The sequence below is a fragment of the Ixodes scapularis genome, unplaced genomic scaffold, assembly GCF_016920785.2.
Source record: "Ixodes scapularis isolate PalLabHiFi unplaced genomic scaffold, ASM1692078v2 PGA_scaffold4__175_contigs__length_147842914, whole genome shotgun sequence".
Lineage (NCBI taxonomy): Eukaryota > Metazoa > Arthropoda > Arachnida > Ixodida > Ixodidae > Ixodes > Ixodes scapularis.
The window spans coordinates 92953829-92974828 of NW_024609879.1; positions in this window are offsets into that span (position 1 = coordinate 92953829).

Genomic DNA, 21000 nt, shown 5'->3' on the forward strand with positions numbered 1-21000 from the left:
TGTCCTTCAGCTGCTGGGGAGACTTCCACTAGCCCTTCTCTTTTTTGCAGGTGGTGCCTGAGGCAAGTCCTGTTGGGAACATGTGGCATATCAAATTGAATGTGCAGACACTGATGTGGCATCATGTTCTAATATGAACCGTGCACTATTCGTGTAAATAATAAACAATTACATTTTCAGCCCTTGCATGCTATTCATTATACATCTTCTGGCTATGGCTTTTACAAAGCTACATCAATTATTGAAACTTCACAGTTTCTATTTCTGTTTACCAAAGGCATAACCAGAAAGCTGGCATCACAATGAGTGAACTAATGGATATAGCTTAGGAGCAATTAATTATTCAGTGCTGTTACAAGCATATACACCAGCTTGCAGCCATGGTGTCATGCCGTCACAGTGGCACTGCTGTCGGCACGGAGCACGCACAGACGCTTCACTTCTCACCAATCTGGTTTCTGCACACGTGTCATGCCTACACCGGGTACGAGCAAATACCAGCTTGTTTGTAAACAGCACACTGGCTTATAGGCACATAGAATGTGTTCTGCAACACCGAATCCTATGCTAAAAATACCTATATTAATTCAAGAATAGCCCTTGTCTAACCATGCACCAGGAAGAAAAAACATCTTTTGCAGAGAAATAATGCAGTTACCGCCATACCTCGGCATCCTCACTCATGAGTGCGATCACTCACGATCACTCACACTAACCATCAGATTTGAAGTGATCGTGAGTGAGGCCGCGAGTCTCGAAAAATTGTGAGTGTGAGTGTGATCGTGAGTTCTGGGAACTCATGAGTGTTAATTCGAGTATTAGTCCTGAGAACTCATGAGCGTGAGTCTGATCGTGAGAGTGATCGCGAGTTCTGAGCACTCATGAGTGTTATTGTGAGTGTGAGTCCTGCAAACTTATGAGCGTGAGCTTAATTGTGAGTGTGATCGTGAGTTTTGAGAACTCTTGAGTGTGAATTTGAGTCGTGAGAACTCGTGAGCTTGAGAGCGAGTTCTGAAAACTGAGGAGCGTGAGTGTGAGCGTGAGTTCTGAGAGCTCATGAGTGTGAGCTAAAGCTCTAAGTGAAGTACTCATGAGCGTGAGTTTCGAGATCTCTTGAGTGTGATAGTGAGTTTTGAGACTCATGAGCATGAGCCTGAACCAAGACGCGAGTCTTAGGGTGGATAGAAGTCCAGTGATTGCATTAGTCTGACGCGAGTCTGAGGACCACGGCCATGATGAGTCGCGGTGAGCGCTGGTATCATCTTGGCTCGGTTGGTCAAGTGAGCTCCCGGGCCATCTTAGTGGGCGAGGAGGCTCTCGCCTCGCAACTACTGCGCAGGGTTCAGGTTTGCTTTGGGTGTCGCTCGCCAGCTCCTCCGCAATGTCGATGCACCGAGTCCTGTGGAGGGCGGAGAAGGGGGGGGGGGGGGTTGTTCTTGTAAACTCCTCCTTGCCAACGCCCTCTGCAAAGTGTCAACCAGATATGGAGAGCAGAGGGGGTAGGGGGGGGGAGAAAGTTTGGTTTCGTCTCGCCTCGGCGTTCGCTCATCGCTTCACGGCAGACGGCGAGACGCCAACGGACTGATGGTGCTTCGAGGCGGTGCGGTAACGTTGAAGTTGTAGAAGCGCTCCCCTCTCTGTGGCATAACAAGGCTCGTGTGGATTTCGGCTCCTGTTGCTAAGTTGGTGCCAGTAGGCATAGAATTTTATGATTGCGTACACTTCAACGTTTGCACAGCTGCGATAAAATTAAGTGACTCATGATCCTCATCAGCACCCAGTCGCACAAACAATTTTATCTTTCCGCGTATTTCACCGTACCTTGTGCAAATGAGTTATCACTCAGGAAGTGCAATAAAGGCGGTGTCATGATCGATTGAAGCTTCTAGTGAGATCTTTAACATTGTGCGATATCATGCTTTTAAGTGTCGCTCGCAGCAAGGTGCGCAAAAAAAAAGTTCCCCTTCCCAACTCTATGACGGCTTCTTTAGCGCACCGGTCAGCCCCTCAAAACACAATTTTATTTTGAGCACTAATTACTGCCACTAATTAGCGCTAGTTCGCCGTTATACACTGCTAAAATTGAAAAACTGCGCAATGAGAAGGTAGACAAACACAACGCTGTTTTCTCCTCCTCACTCTTGTCCGTGTCTTTCCGCTGTTTTTTTTTTTTTTTCAATTTTTAACCATGAAATACCAACTAGCCCAAACTTCAGCATTATACACCTCTGCTTAACGTAACAATGCTGAAACGTTAGTGAAGGTGCAGTTCACCCTAAAGAAAAAATATGCGTTACGCATTTGAATACTATGCGAAGAAACAACCGTGCGAATACCTGGCTAAAGAGATTCTTTCGATATACAGCAATACAATAGTTTTCAAATTAAAAAAACGAAAGGAAGCAGGGTACAAAGGTCGTACTCTGAACTCCCCAGAGTGTTCGCCTCCCGAAAATGTTGTGGCACTAACTCATCATAATAATAGTTTTGTCCTTTCGGTTCATTCGCCTGAAACATGTTTTACTGCAGAAGCGATTATGTCAGCCTATTGCATCAATGCAATGAGTGCGTGCTTGCTCGACAAGAGCTTTCCCTGTTGCGTGAAAGATAACTCGTGACTATATAAACGTTTGCACAAAATGCTTACCAAAATTAATTACTTTTTGTCGTCTTCGTCTCCACATCTTTTACTTGAAAATCCAACAACTGCAACAAGTATTATGACAAATTATACATGATTTATATTATTTTGAATAAAATCAGAAGTCCAGCACTTTGGAATATATCCTGGTTGTTGCTGCAGCACTCCCTGCACCGACTAACAAATATTGCTGAACCAATCAAAGTGTATGCTTTCTTAATAACTTCAACCAGAAAGTATTGCCTGATAAGACTACAGCCGTGCGACTATCTGACCGAAATGTGTGGCATTCTCAAATGCCTTCGTGCTATTTGAAACGTGGCTCTCACCAGACGAAACTTAATATCAAGGTTTGCAATATTGAACTGAAAATGTGTTACGTATCTCAAAGTTGCAAAAGCACGATGCACCATGTAATTGGGCTTGTCACCGATGTAAAGCATCGCTGAAACCACTACGAAAAACCGCAGTCCTAAGACACAGAACAAGAAAAATAATTGGTAACGCCGATGGACAACACGAAATTCTTGCTTTCGTCTGTGAGGGTTTTAAGCATCTTTCCGAAGCTCCCATAAATTCAGCTAACCGAACACATTTTTCTGCTTATTTGTCATGACTGATTAACAGTCATCTTACTTGTTTTTTACGACTTACAACAGATTGATCAAAATTGTTAGACAAGGCCATAACAGAAGGATGCAGACACCATGAGAATATTAATTGAGAATTTTCTTCAATGATATAGAAGACACGACATAGCAACAAAAAAAAGTATGTCCAGCACTGTGTTGCTGCTGCCCTTCACACCCCCCCCCCCCTTTTTTTTCTCTTGCACAGAAGCCAAATTAAGCTTTCACATCTCTTGACGTACTCTGCAACAAGAATCATCTTTTGTACAGTCTTTGGCAAAACTGGTGCTTGACGGCCCTCATTAACATTCCCGATATGCAAAACAATCTCTCCACTGAGCCCGACGAAGCCGGCACGCTCAGGCTTATTGAAGCCAAGAGCGGCAACCTTGGGCACGTTGTGTCATTCTTCTTCAGAATGTTAGGACGTCTTCAGTAGCATAACCGGACCTGAGGTAGGAGTCCAGCTCGGATGCTTGCACAACTCCACTTGGAGGGCTCACAAGGTCCAAAATTTTGTACGGTTGTTTACAGATATTGCGTTTTCCTGGTTGATAATAAACTATTGATATGTTGGGCCCAAAATTTTCACTACAGTACACACCAATGAGCACTGCTGAATACTATATAAAGAGGATTACGCTTCCAGCAAGAGCTCGAGCACATAGAATCGGTCAGCCGCCCGATGGCAAAGAAGACGACGTAGACGATAGATCTTCGCCAGCTCCGACTCTATAAGCCACAGCAATGTAATTACCTCGTTCATTGACTCTTAAAGACTACCGAAACCGAAAAGTTAACCTCTATGTCACTAACTTTTTCGGAACACTTCCAAGCATGCAATATTGAGCACAAAATAAGCGTCATACGATTTTTAAAAAAAATGCACGGTGGGCTTTTGCTGTACCCAGAAACCCCCCTTTTAGAAAAGCTTTGGGACGATTCAGCATCTCACGAGCTTCGAGTGTGCACGCAGCCAAAAGCACGACAGAAATCAACAGTTATGTCTGGCCGTCTGGCTGCCGAGCCTCAGATTCATAGAGCACGCTCCTTACGTAAACAAATATCCGCTAGACAGGCCACAAACGCACACAAACGGCCAAACGTATCCCAAAGACAGCCATGCCGCACGCACCACTCCCAGCAACGTAAGCGCACATCGCACTGCGTAGGCGCAAAGAGTGAGGAGCATTCGAGCTTGCGCCACCTGCGCCCTGTCCGTAGCAGGCATTGTAGTGCGTAGCGAACACGCGAAAAATGCGAGACGTCAAGAAGCCAACACCGCGTCGATGAAAGAGAGAGAAAGAGAAATGTCGTAGCCGTCCGAGTAACAAAAAGAAGTATCGACGAAATGTAGCAGACTTTGTTAAGTATCAAATGTCGAAGAAATGATCTTCCAGTGCAACATCGATGAAACAAATGTCGAAGAAACAATCTGCCGATGAAACATTGCAGTGTCGATGAAACACTGTTCAATGAACTGGTTGCTCATTATAGAATTGCGCGCCAAGAACGACGCGGCTTGCCACATAATAAGTGGCGCGCTCTACGTGATCGAGAGCGCGACAAAGAGCCCGCGGGGACGACCCCAAACCCCCAGACCATCCTAACCAAACCAGTCCAAACGAAACAAAACCAAGGACAGCTGCATATATCAAGGTAACAAATGCAGACGGCATTTTATAAAGACCGAGATGACTGAAAAACAATGCCGAACAATGTTTCTTTCAATCGCCGCCTGCCCTGGCAAGCACGGTCAATCAACAAGACGAGAAGCAACTCAAGTGAGAAGGAAAACTCGGCCTCCAGTGGCCTCTGCTCATAGAAAAGCAGACGACTGACGGACACCACTGCTAACAGGGATTATGGTGATATTTCAAACCGGAGATACGGCATGTGAAACCGCACTACCTAATAATTCCGCTCCACTGCCCCGCACCCCCCCCTCCCCTCCCCTCCCTCCTCCCTCCTCCCTCCTCCCTTCTCCCTCCCCCCTCCCCCCCCCCCCCAAAAAAAAAAATAAATATATTTGGTCGAGGCATATGTCTACTAGGCTGCATAAACTTCCGAACAGAAAGGGGGTGACATATGTAGTAATCGCTTATTAGTGCACAAATGAGCGAGGTATGCACAGCAAGGCGATGCTCTAATCGCTGCGACTTTGTGTGTGTAACCTGTCGGAAGGCACGTTTGTGTTTTACCGCCACCCTTGTGAGCACGTTCAACACACCCACTTTCGTCAGCCTGCATTTACAGTTTCTTTCGTAATTAATCTAGGTTAACGAAATTTTATACAAAAGTGCGGAGCATAAACATAATCAATTTCTTTTAAATCCGATAAGTGGTGCAGAAGTTCTCTGTTTCGGGGTAATTTCCCCTGACTTGCCGCACGACTCACGCGAAGACAAAGCAACGGCTTGGGATAAACAAACTACCGCGAGAAGCTGCGAGTGTGAGAACCGTGAGGACCTGTGAGCGTGAATGGCCTGTGAGTCGGATGATTCGTTATGACCTCTGAAGGTGATGACATGTGAGTGTGATGAGCGAGACGACCTGCGAGCCTGACGACCTGTGAGCATGATGACCGTGATGATCAGTGAGCGTGACGACCGTGATGATGACGGCGAATGAGCTTTGGTTTTGTGTTGAACCATGAGAATGAGTCCGGGTGATGACCCTGTTTTCAATAAATTGTGATCATGAGTGGGCGTGAGTTCTGGTTGAGGAAAAAGAGGTGATTGTGAGTTTGAGTGAGGACAGCTTAAAATGTCGGCCTATGGTTACAGCACATGTATCTAGTAAGTTTGAGTGAAGACAGCTTAAAATGCCGGCCTATGGTTACAGCACATGCATCTTTTAGCCTTCTCTGCGTGAAGTGACCAATGTAAGGTTGGCAAAACGACTGCATATTGCGCCAAGTGAGACAAATTTAGAATCGAGAATAGCAATGTAATTAGTTTTAGAAATTATAACCAGCATGAAATGACAATTTTCTTAAGATAATCGCCGGCCTATGGTTACAGCACATGTATCTAGTGAGTTTGAGTGAGGACAGCTTAAAATGCCGGCCTATGGTTACAGCACATGCATCTTTTCGCCTTCTCTGCGTGAAGTGAACAATGTAAGGTTGGCAAAACGACTGCATATTGCGCCAAGTGAGACAAATTTAGAATCATAGAGAATAGCAATGTAATTAGTTTTAGAAATCATAACCAGCATGAAATGACAATTTCCTTAAGATAATCTAAAATGCGATTGAATGATAGAAGTGAAGCCAAGCAGGAGGAAGGAATAAAGTGAAAGACCTTCCCTTGAAAGCTCTGGAAAGCATAATCTACGTAGATCGTGATAAAAGCTACGATGTCACGCGAGATATGCAAGGTAGTCAGAGGTTCCCTACAATGGTCATACAGCTTTGCATTCTCGCCATGGATAAGATACTGGTGTGACCAGCGAGAATGACCAATTCTCAGGAGGCAAAAGGAAGTTCAGGATGATAGTCTGGATGAAAAAAGTCCTCTCATATTCCCAAGATGAAATTTGATGACATGAAGTTTTTTTTTTTTTTCGACATCCCATTTCAGTTGCCACGAGCTAAAAATGGAATTCTTAAAGAGTCGCTTGAAATCCTGGTTTGAGAAGCCAAAGGAGGCAACTACAGATGCGGCCACCTTATCTGCTTCATTTCTTCTAATGCCCGCATGGCTCGGCACCAGGTAAAATTTGATGGTTTGTTTGAGCTGGAGAGTGATTAAGTTTTACACATAGAAGATGTGCAAGGAGGTTCTTTGTAGGCGTCACACCGGCATGAGTCAATTGATAGTGGCTAACTACATCAAGCGCCGTCCACACAGGGCACTGCTTGTGCTGTACACAGCCTTTGCTGGACAGAAAGTGAGGTTGTTCCTCGACTTCCGGTTTGTTTTGAGACATGTAAAGCCGAGCAAAATCCACCCTCTACTGGCATCCTTGGGCAAAACCTTGGAGCATGCAGATGATGTGGGTGGGTAGGGATGATATTCACATGCTCTGCTCAAAGCCTAACTCAAGGTCCCTACTGTTGATGACAGTCCCAAATCTCCTGAGAGCAGAACGAGAGAGATGACAGCAAGGAGACAAGTTGGTAAGCCGTACTGTTTGCATGGTTCATGTCCTCACTGAAAACAAATGTGCACGTCAAAACGCTCATGCCTTTTGAGGTAATAAGCTGCGAATAATTACCTTAAAACCTCCTCTGTACCGCTACATACGGTAGCAGACACCATACAGTGCCGGCGTTAGACTCGAAACCTAGCTGACAACGGTGTAATAAGCGACACTAGAGCTTAATGTGGTCGGCCATCTTACAAATATCTGAGCATTATACCAGACGTCAGATGTGATCGTCAGATGTGGCCATGACCCAGCAACAGCATCGTGACCCAATGATGTGGCACCTGAGTGAATAAGAATACTGCACAAAGAACTGCTGCCAATCGTGGGCTCTATTGATGGGAGCCCTTTGATTCGCCGCAGCGATTTCAGGATTTGTCGTTTTCTTTGAGGGAATAAACAATGTCAGGGAGATTGACCTGCAAGTACAAGTCGAGAATGCATGAATGTGATACAGTCTGTGATGTGTGTCTGAGGTATACCTGTCCATGGAAAAGAAGAATGTAATTTACTATTACTGTCAAGACCGGCATTAATGAAGTCAACAGTAATTTGAAATCACTTCGCTATATCCGCATCTTCGTTATATCTAAACTTCATAAAAGTAACATGCAAAAAAAAGAAGAAAAAAGAAAAACACGGGCCGTTACGCACACGTGTCTATCGTGCCTACAGAAAGCGGTAGAGGCTTCCCCGCACGTGCTCTTTGCTAGATCAGAGCCGCTTCTCGCCAACTGCAAAAAGGCCAGAGGACGCCGACGGCGGACGGCATTCTTTACGTTTATGCATGCTCTGTCGAGGATGTCGGCACGCTTTTGTTTCAAAGAGATTGCCGTCGTCGTGGAGACGCCGGGACTCGCCATCATTGAGTAGCGATGAGTAGCCAAATAGGTGCTTGAGCGAATCGATGCTTGAGCAGAGAGCGACCACACCGACTTGCAACGCCGACATGGAACCCAATGAAAACAAAGAGGCGTACATGGTACTGAGTTTGCACTCAAGCTCATGTTTCGTCGGTATAGAGAGCATAGATATAAGAGAGGGGGCAACTGCTCCATTGGAGTCACGTAGTTTATGGGCTGCGTTTGCATAACGAGCTGCAGACTGCAAGGGGACAGAAGAATTCACCTCCTGCAAACATGTTCACCTATCCACCCAGTTTCCAAGCAACACTGGGCACGAGACAACCAAAAGCTGCGCCAATCTGTCCAGGAGGCGTCTACAAATAAATTGCAAATGCTCTACATGGTTGGAGTGACTCCATCACTTAAATCCAGGCTCTCTTCATTGTCTCTGCGTCAGTACGTTATTTACACGAATCTAGGTCGACCCATATTTTAAGTTTTGAAAATCTGAAGTGAAGTCGACTTATAATCGAACCAAAGCAATCCACCGCCGACACAAACGAAACAATCGGAATAGCAAGATCACCTCTGCTCGTTACGAGTTCAGCCGGTTGTACCTGTAGCACTGTGCTATTCTGTGCATTCATTTTACAAGTTTTCTTTTTTTTCTTTAATTTGTGCAAAATATTATTGAAAGTAATTCACAAATTAGCCCGAATGTACGGCAGTGAACGGTGCATGGCGCACCCAACTCCCGGGGGTGGCGGCACGTCTTGTAAGAGCCATTCCGGAATGACTGCTGTAACACTTCTTTTTGGAGTTTTTCGCACAATTCACGGTCGCACGTCATTTGATAGAGTGTCAAGATCATCCTGCAGCACCAACCATGTTTTTTGTATTGACACGCATCAACCGGGCAGTTTAGGTGTTTGGAGCTCGTTTATGGCCATTCTTTCAGAAGCAAGCAACAACTGTGCTGCTGGACGCAAATTCGACCCGTCGGGACGGTAGTGCTTCAGTGGAGTCTGCAATGGCGCAGGATCTTTACTGTGACGGCTTCCGAGGGCCAAAATCTAGATAGGTCCTTCCGGAGTTCAACGTCAGGCTTGCAACAAATGGCACAAAAGTGAGCAACCGGTCCCTACCCATGACGTGCAACGCGAACACCAAGCAAGCGCAGAAGATGTGGTTGATGCCGTCATTTTCAAAGTGCGAGATTTCGTTGGACGACGCCGGCGACATATTTAAGAGCTTAGCGGTGATGATGACAGGACTGAGATTACCAGTGCGGACGAATCATAGCCTCTAGTCGCGGACAGAATGAGAACGACAGGGAGCAGCTTCTGTTGTCCCCCCTCCAGCCTGAGCTTCGTAGTTTCGATAACGCTTGGGCATCTCATGTGCCTCGCACGTGGATGTGCAGCCAATGTGCACAAGGAGGTATTGACCGCACGCTGGAGGCTGGGCTTTCGAGAGAGATAGCCTACAGTCCTCACGTGTTCACCGCCGTGAAATGCGCTTCCAAAGATTTTACTTTTTTTACTGATGTGCAAAAAAAAAACGGGGGGGGGGGGGGGTCGACTTACAATTGTGAAAATATATCACGAAATCTTTCTTCGCTATAACCTCCAGGAGTTGCTCAATTTCCTTCGCTAAAACAGACACAAATACATTGATAAAGTGCAAGCAGGAACGGGAAATCGAGACTGCTTCGCTATAGCCGCTATTTCGTCATAACAGACTGTTATAAATGGTCGCAACCAGTGCATGTTGCATAAAAAAACATAAATGTGAAACAAAATCACATACAGTGCAATTCACTTACAACGATACCACATGTGACTAGGGATGCCGCAAACTTTTTTCGTACCAAAGTTTCGATGATTGAATCAAGCGGTTCGAAAGGTTCGAGAGATTTCGAATTTTAAAACTTTCTATATTGTGAAATTCGACGGAAGTCGAATTTTCGAACTTATTAAACTAAGAAGTTCGACGTTTTTCGAACCGTAGAACTTATTACGCTAAAAAATTTGATCCTTTTCTAACTTATTACGCTGCAAAATTCGATGCTTGTCGAACTTTCGAACTTGATAGAATAAAATTTTTTATTATTTTCTAACTTTCCAATTTCTTGCACTAAAACGTTTGAAGCTTTTTGAACTTTTGAACTTACTACGCTAGGAAATTCGCTAATTTTCTAACTTATTTATCAAGAGAATTCGAAAAGTTTCGAACTTTCAAATCCTTAAATGTCAAAAGTTCAACGAACTTCAAACTTTTAGGGTAAAAGTTCGACGTTCGTCGAACTTCGAAAGACCGGCGGGCGGTTTCACTTGAATTCAAGTAGTGAGGTACATTCGTAATCTTTTTTTTCTCGAATTTTCACATGTGGTACTGCGTTCCTTACGAAAGACAATGCCATTTATTTCAATGTTCTGGTTTTCTTAGTTTTAAAGAAATAAATTCCCGAAGGGGCGAGGAAGGACGACGGTTTTTTGACGATGGTCGCTTGTGCCATATTTGAAGCGCGCTATAGTCGAAGCTATTTATGGTAGAGATGTTAAACTTTTTTAAGAATGATCTATCCATAGTAGTGGTCTCAAACTAATTTGAGTGCGAGGGCCTGATAGCCCACACCGGAAAGGTCGAGGGCCAATGTAAGACGGGGGGGGGGGGGGGGGGGGTAAAGATTATAAAAAGAAACCTCGGTGCTCCATGCTTTTTGGAAACTCACAATGTTGCCAGTGACATCTTTAGATTTGATTTGACAAAAATTGAAATGACATTGCCCCTCCAACGTGCTGGCATTTTTATTAGAACAAGAGTGCAAGTACCCTGTCGTTCCCGTTGCTCAATTCACTCAGGAATTAACCAACCTCAACATGTCTCTAGAAAAATAATCAGTTAATTTGACAGTCCTTGCTTTCCTGGCGTTTTGTATTACAACACTGAACAAATATCTCTTTCCGTGGTAATTTTTTTTTTCTTTAAATGCGGGAATCCCGAGCTTGTAGCTTTATCTTTGGCTGTTGCCCCTGCTAATCGAGAATTCGTGCAACCGAGATGGATTTTTCAGCGAAACAGCTCGCGCTTGCAGCCTAGTAGCGGAATTGTATGCTTCGTAAAGCAGCAGGGGAAGCAAAAAATAAAGCGAAACAAAGGACAAATGAACAAAGGTAAGTATGAACTATGTGAAGACGTTAAAAGATCAGAGGTACTTTTTGTGCGAAAATGTATCGGCAAGATGAGATCACTAAGAGTATGGCGCATGGAATTTCTAACGCCTGAGACATGGGAACTGGGACTCGTAGCTTGTTGCGTGCAGGCCGCATCCCAGCAAGTCGCGGGCCGCGTGTTTGAGACCCCTGATCTATAGCCTAGGTAAGTGTCGTCTTAAGATGTGATTATTGTTATTCAAGAAAAGTTTCGAAGAAATGTCCAAACATGTACCGTAATATCCCGAGTCATCGCCCATCCCCGAGCCATCGCCCACCCTATTTTTTGGGCCAATATCGATTTCCGAAAAAACACCGAGTCATCGCCCACCCCTTCAAATACCCCAGCGCGGACTCTGCGATCTGCGAACACTCATCCTACCCGAATGACGCGGCCGCGGACCTTACAGTTCGAGGACGTCCGTGACGAAGTAAAACGGAGGGAAAGACACTTCTTTTTGTTTACGCATTTCCTCCGTGAGCGACCCCAAAGTGGTCGTGTTTCCGTGCGAAAAGAAAACGATGGAGATAACAAAATAAGAGTTTGTTAATGTAACCGCGGAGTGTTAGGTCAAAGTCTGTCTCTGCCGAAGTAAGGCCACCGCGAACCCGCTCCTTCCCGCCCGTCGAGACCGCGGTTGTGCAATATTTTAGGCAAAGCCAAAGCGTAAATAAAGCTTTGCTGGAACGTCCTACACAGACGTTTGCAGAGCGTCCCAACCGTGCATTGATAGCCCGCCGTGCACGGACGCACGTATGTACGCACCAAACAAGAAAGTTGCGCAAGAGCTTGCAATTGACAAGGCGCCCGACTTGGCCCGACGCCAAAGTATTTGCCAACGCGACCGCCGGCTTTCCCGCTTTCCCAGCATTGCTCTTGGTCGCTTCTTTGGTCCGCTCGCTCGCTCGCTCGTTGCGCCTGGTCGGTTTTTCTATTTTCTTGTAGACTTTTCTTTTTTTTTTTTTACTAACTAGGAGAACATAGTGGTGACATTCTTTCACGGAACAAACGTTCGCGCTATATGCAGATCGGCGGTGTTTCTAGCGCGTATGCAAGCAACGGACTTCGCTATAGTAAAATATTCTTTCGTGAGCATTTTTTTCTATATAATAATGAAACTAAATCGAGTTTTGAGTTTGATGTATCTCTTGTGCATCAGCGCTAGATACGCAGAGAAAAATAGGCGGTTTTTTCCGCTTTTTTTAAGTGTTTGTGCTCACCCACCGAGACATGGCCCACCCCACTTTTTTAACGAATTTCAGGCGGTAGGGGGGTGGGCGATGACTCGGGATATTACGGTATTTATAGGCAATTATGCCCTAAACTTGTTTTTTTTTTTTGCCTAAGTTGCTTGAGGTATCGCATTGAAATTAATACTGCAGACAGTACATATCATTGCCATCTGCAGAATACAAAATAATGTATTTGTTTTTTCACGTTAAGGAATAAATTAGCTCATGATTGAAGATATTTAATATTGTTCAAGTCCAGCACGTAATTAAAAAAAACAAAAGAACATTTGTTTTTCCGTTTTACGTTTCTGGGACTTAGGAGAAACTTGTTTCGAAGTTCTGAGCCTCTGAATATGCAAGAATACAACACTTCCAGGGAATTCTTTATTGTTTTTTTTTTCTCTCCAGCTTTCTATCTACGCATTTATTGTTATGTTTATTTATTTTTTTTTTTTTTATCAATGGCACAGTTATTTAGGTCGAAAAGACATAGCTTTGAACTTCCGAACCACTATAAGCATGTGACGAGCAGTGCCTTCTGACAACGAGTTTCTGACAATGACCATCTGTGCGATCTTTTAAGGGGCACTGACACATCAAAATCATATTTTTTTTTATTATCCGAAACGATTGAAAACGATGCCGGGACATTACCCTCAAAATTTGAGATTTGGGAATTCAGTATTCGTGAAGTAAAAAAACAATTTCCAAATGCCGAATTCGAAGTTCCCGCGCGATCGGCGCCGGTGCCTTGACGTCAAAAATTGAGGAGACCTGAGAGTCCACTTTCCTGTCACCACTCCCTGCTGTTGCCATGGCGACCCAAAGCGAGGAGGATAGGAGCGAACGCCGGCTAGCGCCGGCGTTGCGGCGGACCGGTTTTGAGCGGTGTCGCCTGTTTTCCGTTGGAGGATACAAATCCGGGAGACGGCACCACAACGAACTCCCGATTTTTGGTATTTCAAAAAGAAGGGCCGTAGTGCGTTCGCAATTGCGTTAAAAAACATGTTTTAAGATTGCCGTAATTAAATGTTATAGAGATGTCGCCTACAAAGCTTCTAAATTTCCTGATTTTTGACGTCACCGATCAAAAGAAGCGAGGAGGCGAGAGGCGGGAAAATCAAACGCCAAAAATAAAAAGGCGCGCGCGCGCGCGGGAAAATTTTTTTTCGCGATGCGTTTTTTTTTGCGTGTCTATGACTACAACTTGCATCGTTTTAGACAATAAAAATAAATACGACCTTTGGGGTGTCAGTGCCCCTTTTAGGCAGTGAAGTGCGACAGTAGGTTTATGCATAAATAATTTCAGATTAAAATAAGCTCGACCATGCCCTCTTTCCCCGTATTGTTTTTTTTAACAGTCCGAAAAATCTGGAAGATGGAAAGGGGGGCAGGAACCCCGCCCTGTTTTTCTTCTTCCGACGCCACTTGTATGGTAGAACGCTTCTCGACCTCCAGTTGTGTCGGCTTCTGTGCTTTTTGCGAGGTGTTTCCGCCGTCCCGGAAAATAAACCTCCAGGACAATTACAAACTTAATTTACTATATGCCAGCGTCACTCGGGCGGCGTTCAATCGGATTGCTACCAGCGCGTGCAAGGAGTAGGGAGGTAGTTTGCCAGGTCGCTTCAAGGTTTTTATGAGCCTCAAACTCCTGCCCGCCCCTGGCCGTTTCGAACTGGATGAGTATCGTAAAACAGTGCGTTCGTGTGATCACTACTGTGTGATGCACGTTAAAGACCCCCTTGGGCTGGTGGTCACAATTACTGATCTATGGTCACACGTCACTCTGCACTGGCAAATAATCCAGACATCCGGGACACTCGTCGTAATCATTTAATTGCCTGACCCAACTTCACGGAGTCTAAATATCACACTTTAACTTATCTAAACCTGATTTCGTGAAAACGTTATTTGAAACTAAAACTGTGGAGGAACATGAAAACCGGACTTCAAACTTTGAAAACTTGGACCTAAAAAAAATTTAAAATCTTCAAAGCTTTTTTTTTTTTTTTTTGAATAAGCGATAAAAGAGAATCGAAACCTTCAAACTCTTCTAACTTTATGTAGAAAGAAGTTCGAAATCTTCGAATTTTCTGAACTTTATGTCTAAAAAAATTCCAGGCGTTCGAATTTTTCAAATTTTATATCCAAAGAATTTCGAAATCTTCCAATTTTTCGAATTCCAGATTCCTGGAAATTCGAAATTTTCGAATATTTCTAATTTCAAGTTAGAAAAGTTAGAAATCTTCGAATTTATTGAACCTCAAGCAAAAAAAATATTCTAAATATTAGAACCCGAAATTTTAGAAACCGTGAAAACTTCAAACTTTTCAAATTCGAAACTCCGCTGTGATCGAAAGTTGTGAATTTTTCTAATTCGAACCTTGGTCGGTACGAAAATATCGATATTTTTCGAATTCGAACCTCAGTTCGCTTCGAAAATATTGAAACCTTTCGAAATCGAACCTAGGGTGGTTCACGACACCCCTACATGTGACACAGTCGATTATAACGATTGAAATTTTGGGTTTTTTCATTACTGTTCAAGTGGGTTACACTGTATCTACATTCACAACTGCAAACCTTGACTTCTTCGCACGCTTTGTCGTAAGGAGAGGCATGGCCTAAAAATCTAAAATTAAATAAAAACGGCATTGGAAACTATTTTTATCCTGCTCCATAACCCATAGGAATGTTCCGGGAAAGTATTATTTTGGTGGGCATAGTATTTACTGACAAATGAAATATTTTCGATGTGCCGGCGGCCACAGGCACTGGCCAGACACAAGGGCGGACCCTTGAGTTTGCCAGTTTCAAAGCGTGCTCGCTCCGCGTTGAATAGCCCTAGCGTGGAGCAAGACCACTCCTTGCCTTCCAAGGAGCATTTCTTCTTTTGTTTGCACTCCGAGTGGTTGTTCACGTCGTGCATATAGGTGACTGAAGCCGTGAAAAAATCCTTCCTAAGCACTTTCAAATGCTCTACCCACTCCCATTGGACAGTACATGCGTAAGTACCCTTAGCAGAAAACCAAATATGGGTTAGAAGACAGGGAAGGCCGTACATGATATAACAACCTTGATGTGATGTGGTACAAGGCTGACAAGTAGGCAAGGGCGATCAGAAAGTCATCTTAAATCATGAATCATAGATAGCTAACAAGCAACAACTTCGTTACTGTGTTTCAGTAACGGGTACAAGAGTGGTACTGGGTGTTCCATAGTCGTACGTTGAAACCCCTTTCTCTTTCTAATCCTTACTACATGTTTTCATATAAAGCCCCAGAATTTAACAAGATCCGTTCTGCTTCAACGTTTGGCTTGCCTACTGCACCTGGTTCTACAATCTACGAGTTATGCTGCTAGAGGAGCTTACCTTGCTTCACCACAGTAATGGTTGCTTGGCTTAGATCCAGGCACTTGTCAGAAGAGGACAGAACACTGGTGTCCTCACAGGCTGAAACAGCAGGGGCATCTCTGTAACCAAGAATACAAAGCAAGCTTACCTCCACGTCCGAAACAGGTGAAGCCATACCTACTCTTATTTCAACAGTGAACCAAACACTTTGACTATAATGTCAATATTTTCAGTCATTAGCTCTCCCTAAGCAAAAAGATATATCAAGCTTGCCCACTCTCAGTCACGTCAAGATAATGAAGATGAAGATAATGATAAAGATAAGGCAAGATAATGAAGATGAGGGCAAGGGGCACTCCTGCACAATCCTCACCGAGTGAAGTTCCATTCCTTGAAATATGTGGTTTTTCTTCTGGCACTGTTGAGCGAGAAAATGTTGCATTGAATATGTTGGGAAAGTGTGAAGCCATGCTGCATGCACTGCGGTTAATTGATTCAGACGATGACAGCACATGCACAGAAAGGTGGCAAACACTGTGAGGTGCTTTCCTCAACAAGTGATTGGCCCCACAAGCTTGCATACTTTGTTTTAACTTAGGTGCGGACGCAACCGATGCTACGAGCTGATGGGATCAATCAAACAACGTCGAAAGCTCAAGTCACTGGGCCTTTCCTGTGCATGATCTGTTCAGTGATAGTAGAACATGTACAGACACGTGGTGAACAGCATGTTGGCGCGCGTTTGATGCTGTACGATTGGTGCTGTTAGCTCGTAGCGTCGGGCCGACCGGCAACTCGCTATCACCAAAGACCTCTTACCGGTACGACTGCGCACTGCTGGTCTCCACCTGCTTTTCCCTGTAGACGCTCCCTTGAGCTGCGCAGCATCGGAAAGGCGCACATTTTCAGTCGGGACACGGCTTTCTTATTTACCAGGTCGTTTGGGAAATGCCTAGAGCACACGACGGTGGAATCGGAGGCATCAAAGCGGTCCCTGCCAATCATCCGACTTCACTTTTCCTTAGTCCGTGGCTCCTGGGAAACTGGAATAGCGACACACCGTTCACTTTACGGCTACTTGAAACGCGACACTTCCTCATTACGGTGCCGCGAATACTACGATGCCCTAAGCAACGAGCCTAAGTGAGGCATCACAGTCGTCGTCAGGGCCGTAACCAGGGGGGGTTTAGGGGGTTCTGACCCCCCCCGAAATTTTTTTCTGGGTACGGCCCTGGTCGGTGCACTGGCAGCCAGCCGATTTTAATCTCCACCTCTGCGCATGCGCAGTGGCGCCGGTCGGCTACCGGGTACCAAACCGGGACCGGTTCTCCGGTTTGCTGTAACTCTCCATTATATGCCACCGATGCACATGATTCATAGGCGAAAATAAGACAATAGACACTTTCAAAATGGCCGCCGTTGTCCCCGAAAACCCCCCCCCCCCCCCCCCCCCCCGAAATTTTTTTCTGGGTACGGCCCTGGTCGTCGTAAGTTGTACCGCCGTTATGGTGGTACCACCAGTGGACCGTGGTACACCTGACGAAGACTCCGGTGAAACACAGAGCACTAGAGGCACTAGCTGCTCGCTGTGAACTCAAAGCGCTCCAAATGTCAAACATACTATGCAAAACTGTACCTGCAAAGTGCAGAAGGGTGCTAGACATGTTCAAGAAATATGTATGATCTCTATGGTTCAAGAACACCGCGGGCACAACGAAGCCAAGCGGCCAAGCTGGACAAGCCACCAAGCCAACCAAGCTGCCAAGCGTCTCCGACTAGTGTGTTCAGCGTCCTATCCTGTCCATTCATCAGAAGTGGTCCCTAAGTGGCAACAAATGACGTCACGAAAGCCAGAGTGTCATGCTGTCGGATGTCGCGATCCAGGCGGTTGGGCGTCGAAATGCTGGCGAAAAGCACGAGCGAACGCGAGTGTCGCTGTTTTCATGCGTCCCAACTTCTAGCTGCTGAAACTTCCGTGGATTGCCACCTCAGGGAGCTAGTACGTTTGTCAGAGAGCGACCTGCAGCGGAACGAGCGGACGAGCGTCTGCTACACCTTTCTATCCTCTCTAGCTACATCCACCACCGCTGCTGCTGGAACACCGCCAGGATCGCACCGGACTTGCATGACACTTTTATGACGTCACCAGGCGGAAATCGAGAGACCACTTTTTTGGACGCGGTAAACACACCAGTCGGAGCCGCGTTCACATTGTTCCACTCTAGTTTCAGTTTCGGTTTTGTGAAATTTCTGCGCCGAGGGCCAAGTAAAGCATTTCAAAAGTTGAAGCTAACAAGATAGTTTACTTCGGGCTGCGACAATACGTCCTCAATTTGACAGTTTCACAACTGCGTCATTAATGCAGTAAACTTGAACGGTCTCGTTTGCAGAACCCTTCTTGAGATCATCCACGAGTTATCTCCACTTCTCCACAGCATAGCCCACCCAAGTGCATTTACTAAATAACATTCACTGCTTAGGCAAGACCTTCTATAATCATCATACACGAAATTCCCTTGGTGGGTTTGGAGCGCTTTTTGTTGGTATCTTTCAGGAGTGCATGCAAGAGCGCGCTGGGATCTACTGGACTGAATAGTCAAGCATACGGAGCGATTTTGGGGTCGCATGATCCGCCAAAAATGCATCGTCAGAGAGAGCGCTGTCTTCGGAGGTTCACTATCACCCGTATCGGCGCTTGGGCTTTCGTCTTCAAGTCGCCTTAAGCGCGATCCAAACCAACGCTTCTTTTTGCGCCTGTAGGTCGTGCGGCTGCGGATGTGACGCATTTTCGTGACGTCGCGCCGCTTCTTCGCTCCTTCCGGGCGCGCACAAGAAAGTTAATTGATTTCAACTTCTTTCTCAACGCGCACAAAAACGCGCGGTGACGTAGTAGGGCGCACCTGTGTCCCGGCCAATCGGTGGAGGGCAAGCTAGTTCCGGCTCCGCGTTTCTCGCCGTCTGGCTGCCCTCTCCTCCCCCCCTTTTATTCTCTTCCAACATGACAACGCGATCTCTCTTTTCTCTTTCTCTCGCCGTCTGGCCGGCCAGTCTGTCGCAGTTGCACTTTGCTTGTGCGCTCGTGCCTGCGTGCGCGCTCGCCCGAAGTTTCGCCCGTCCAAACCAAAGCGCACGGTTCTGACTCAGAAAGCGCGCCCGGAAACAGCAAAAACGCCACGAAATGCGTCACATCCGCAGCCGCACGACCTACAGGCGCAAAAAGAAGCGTTGGTTTGTATCGCACTTTAGGGATAGAATGAGAGCAGTGTTGGCGCTAACGGCGTAACCGGCAACGCATTCCTTTTTTTAAGTAAGTCTCATTATTTATTCCTGTTTTGTTTTTAGCTATTGAGAATAAAACTTTTAGTCGCAGTTTTTCCCGACGTACGGAAAATAATTTCCAGAACTTTTTTTTCATTTCTGTACAGCGTTCTTTCCTCCCGTACCGTCCGAAAACGCACCTAGCCGCCCTGTTTAGTATTTTCTCCAGCTTATCAATCAACGTTTTCTGGGTTGGGTCCCAGACACCGCATGCATACTCTAAAATGGATCTAACACATGTTAAATAAGCAGTTGTTTTTAGGTTAGGTTGTGAGCATTTTAGTTACGTTGAGTGAAATTCCATGAATAGTCAGAGAGCACCAACTATGAATACGATCACGGCAGGCACGTAGCCAGGATTTTGTTTCGGGGGGGGGGGGGGGCAGCGGGGGCGCTTATGACAAAATGCTGTATGACGGGGAGGGTTGAGAGGAGGTCCCATTAAAATAGAAAATTGGCGGGGGGGGGGGCCCATGGCCCCCCCACCCCCCAAGTCTGTCTACGTGCCTGGATCAAAGTCTGCTTGCAACTGGGCGGCTAAATCTGAACTCTTAATCTTTCTATACACTACACAATCATCGGCAAACAACCGAATACTACAAGAGGAAATTCCAATAGAAATATCATTAATATAAATTAAAAAAATGAAAGCCGTTTACAACTCCCTGTAACGCCGGATTAGAGCGGAGCTCTTGAGGAGGATGGAAGGGTACTGAGGGATAGGTGACTCTCTGAGGTCACGTGACCTCAGGGGGGGGGTCACGTGACATAAGGGATCACATTGTTTTTGCGTTTGTTTTTTGTTGTTTTCTCAGAGAATAGTGCTTCAGTGAGGCCCCTTTTCGGAAACCAATCAAGGAAAGTTTTTTGTTTAGAACCCATAATACATGGGAAGGAGATTCAGTGCCCGGTTGCGCCATGCACCCACCCCAGAGCCCAACAAGGGGGTAGGTACTGTTCCATAGCAAGGCTTGGCTGATGCAAATATTCTACCATTGCTGCCTGTGCAAGATACCAGTGTGGTTGCAGGCACAGGGCCTGTTTCCATCCAAGGTTGGCCCTTGCCACCTAAGAAGGCGAAAAAGGGAAGATGAGAGTGTGGAATAAAAGAGAGAGATGGGAGAAGTGAAAGAAGAAGCAACTGAATAAATCATCCTGGTGAGAAGCAAAGGCCGAAGAAGTGGCGTACCAACTTGTTTTTGAGTGGGGGGGGCAATCCAGACCTCCCCCCTCTGCCCCCCCCCCCCAAGGGCGGGGGGCGGTGCCCTATCTTTTGGGCACCATCGGCCAGTGTTTACCCTGCCCAGTGGCGGCTGTTTTAAGGGGGGGGGGGGGCAAAACACATGCCTTGCCCCCCACCCTGAGAACTGGGGGGCAACCGCCCCCCTTGCCCCCCCGGTAACCACCAGGATCCTCTTTTTCCCGGGCAAAAGTTAATCGTTTCATGCCCAGTATTGCTCAGGAGCAACAATCCAAGAATGATTTAATTTCTCCCACGCCATGCCCGTCTAAATTTAGCACCCTCTGTCGCAAGAGCGAGATGCCTGCCCTAAGCAGTGGAGAATCCCTTGCGCCCCTGACCTTCGGCAACGCGCCGCTCTCGTCTCGCCTG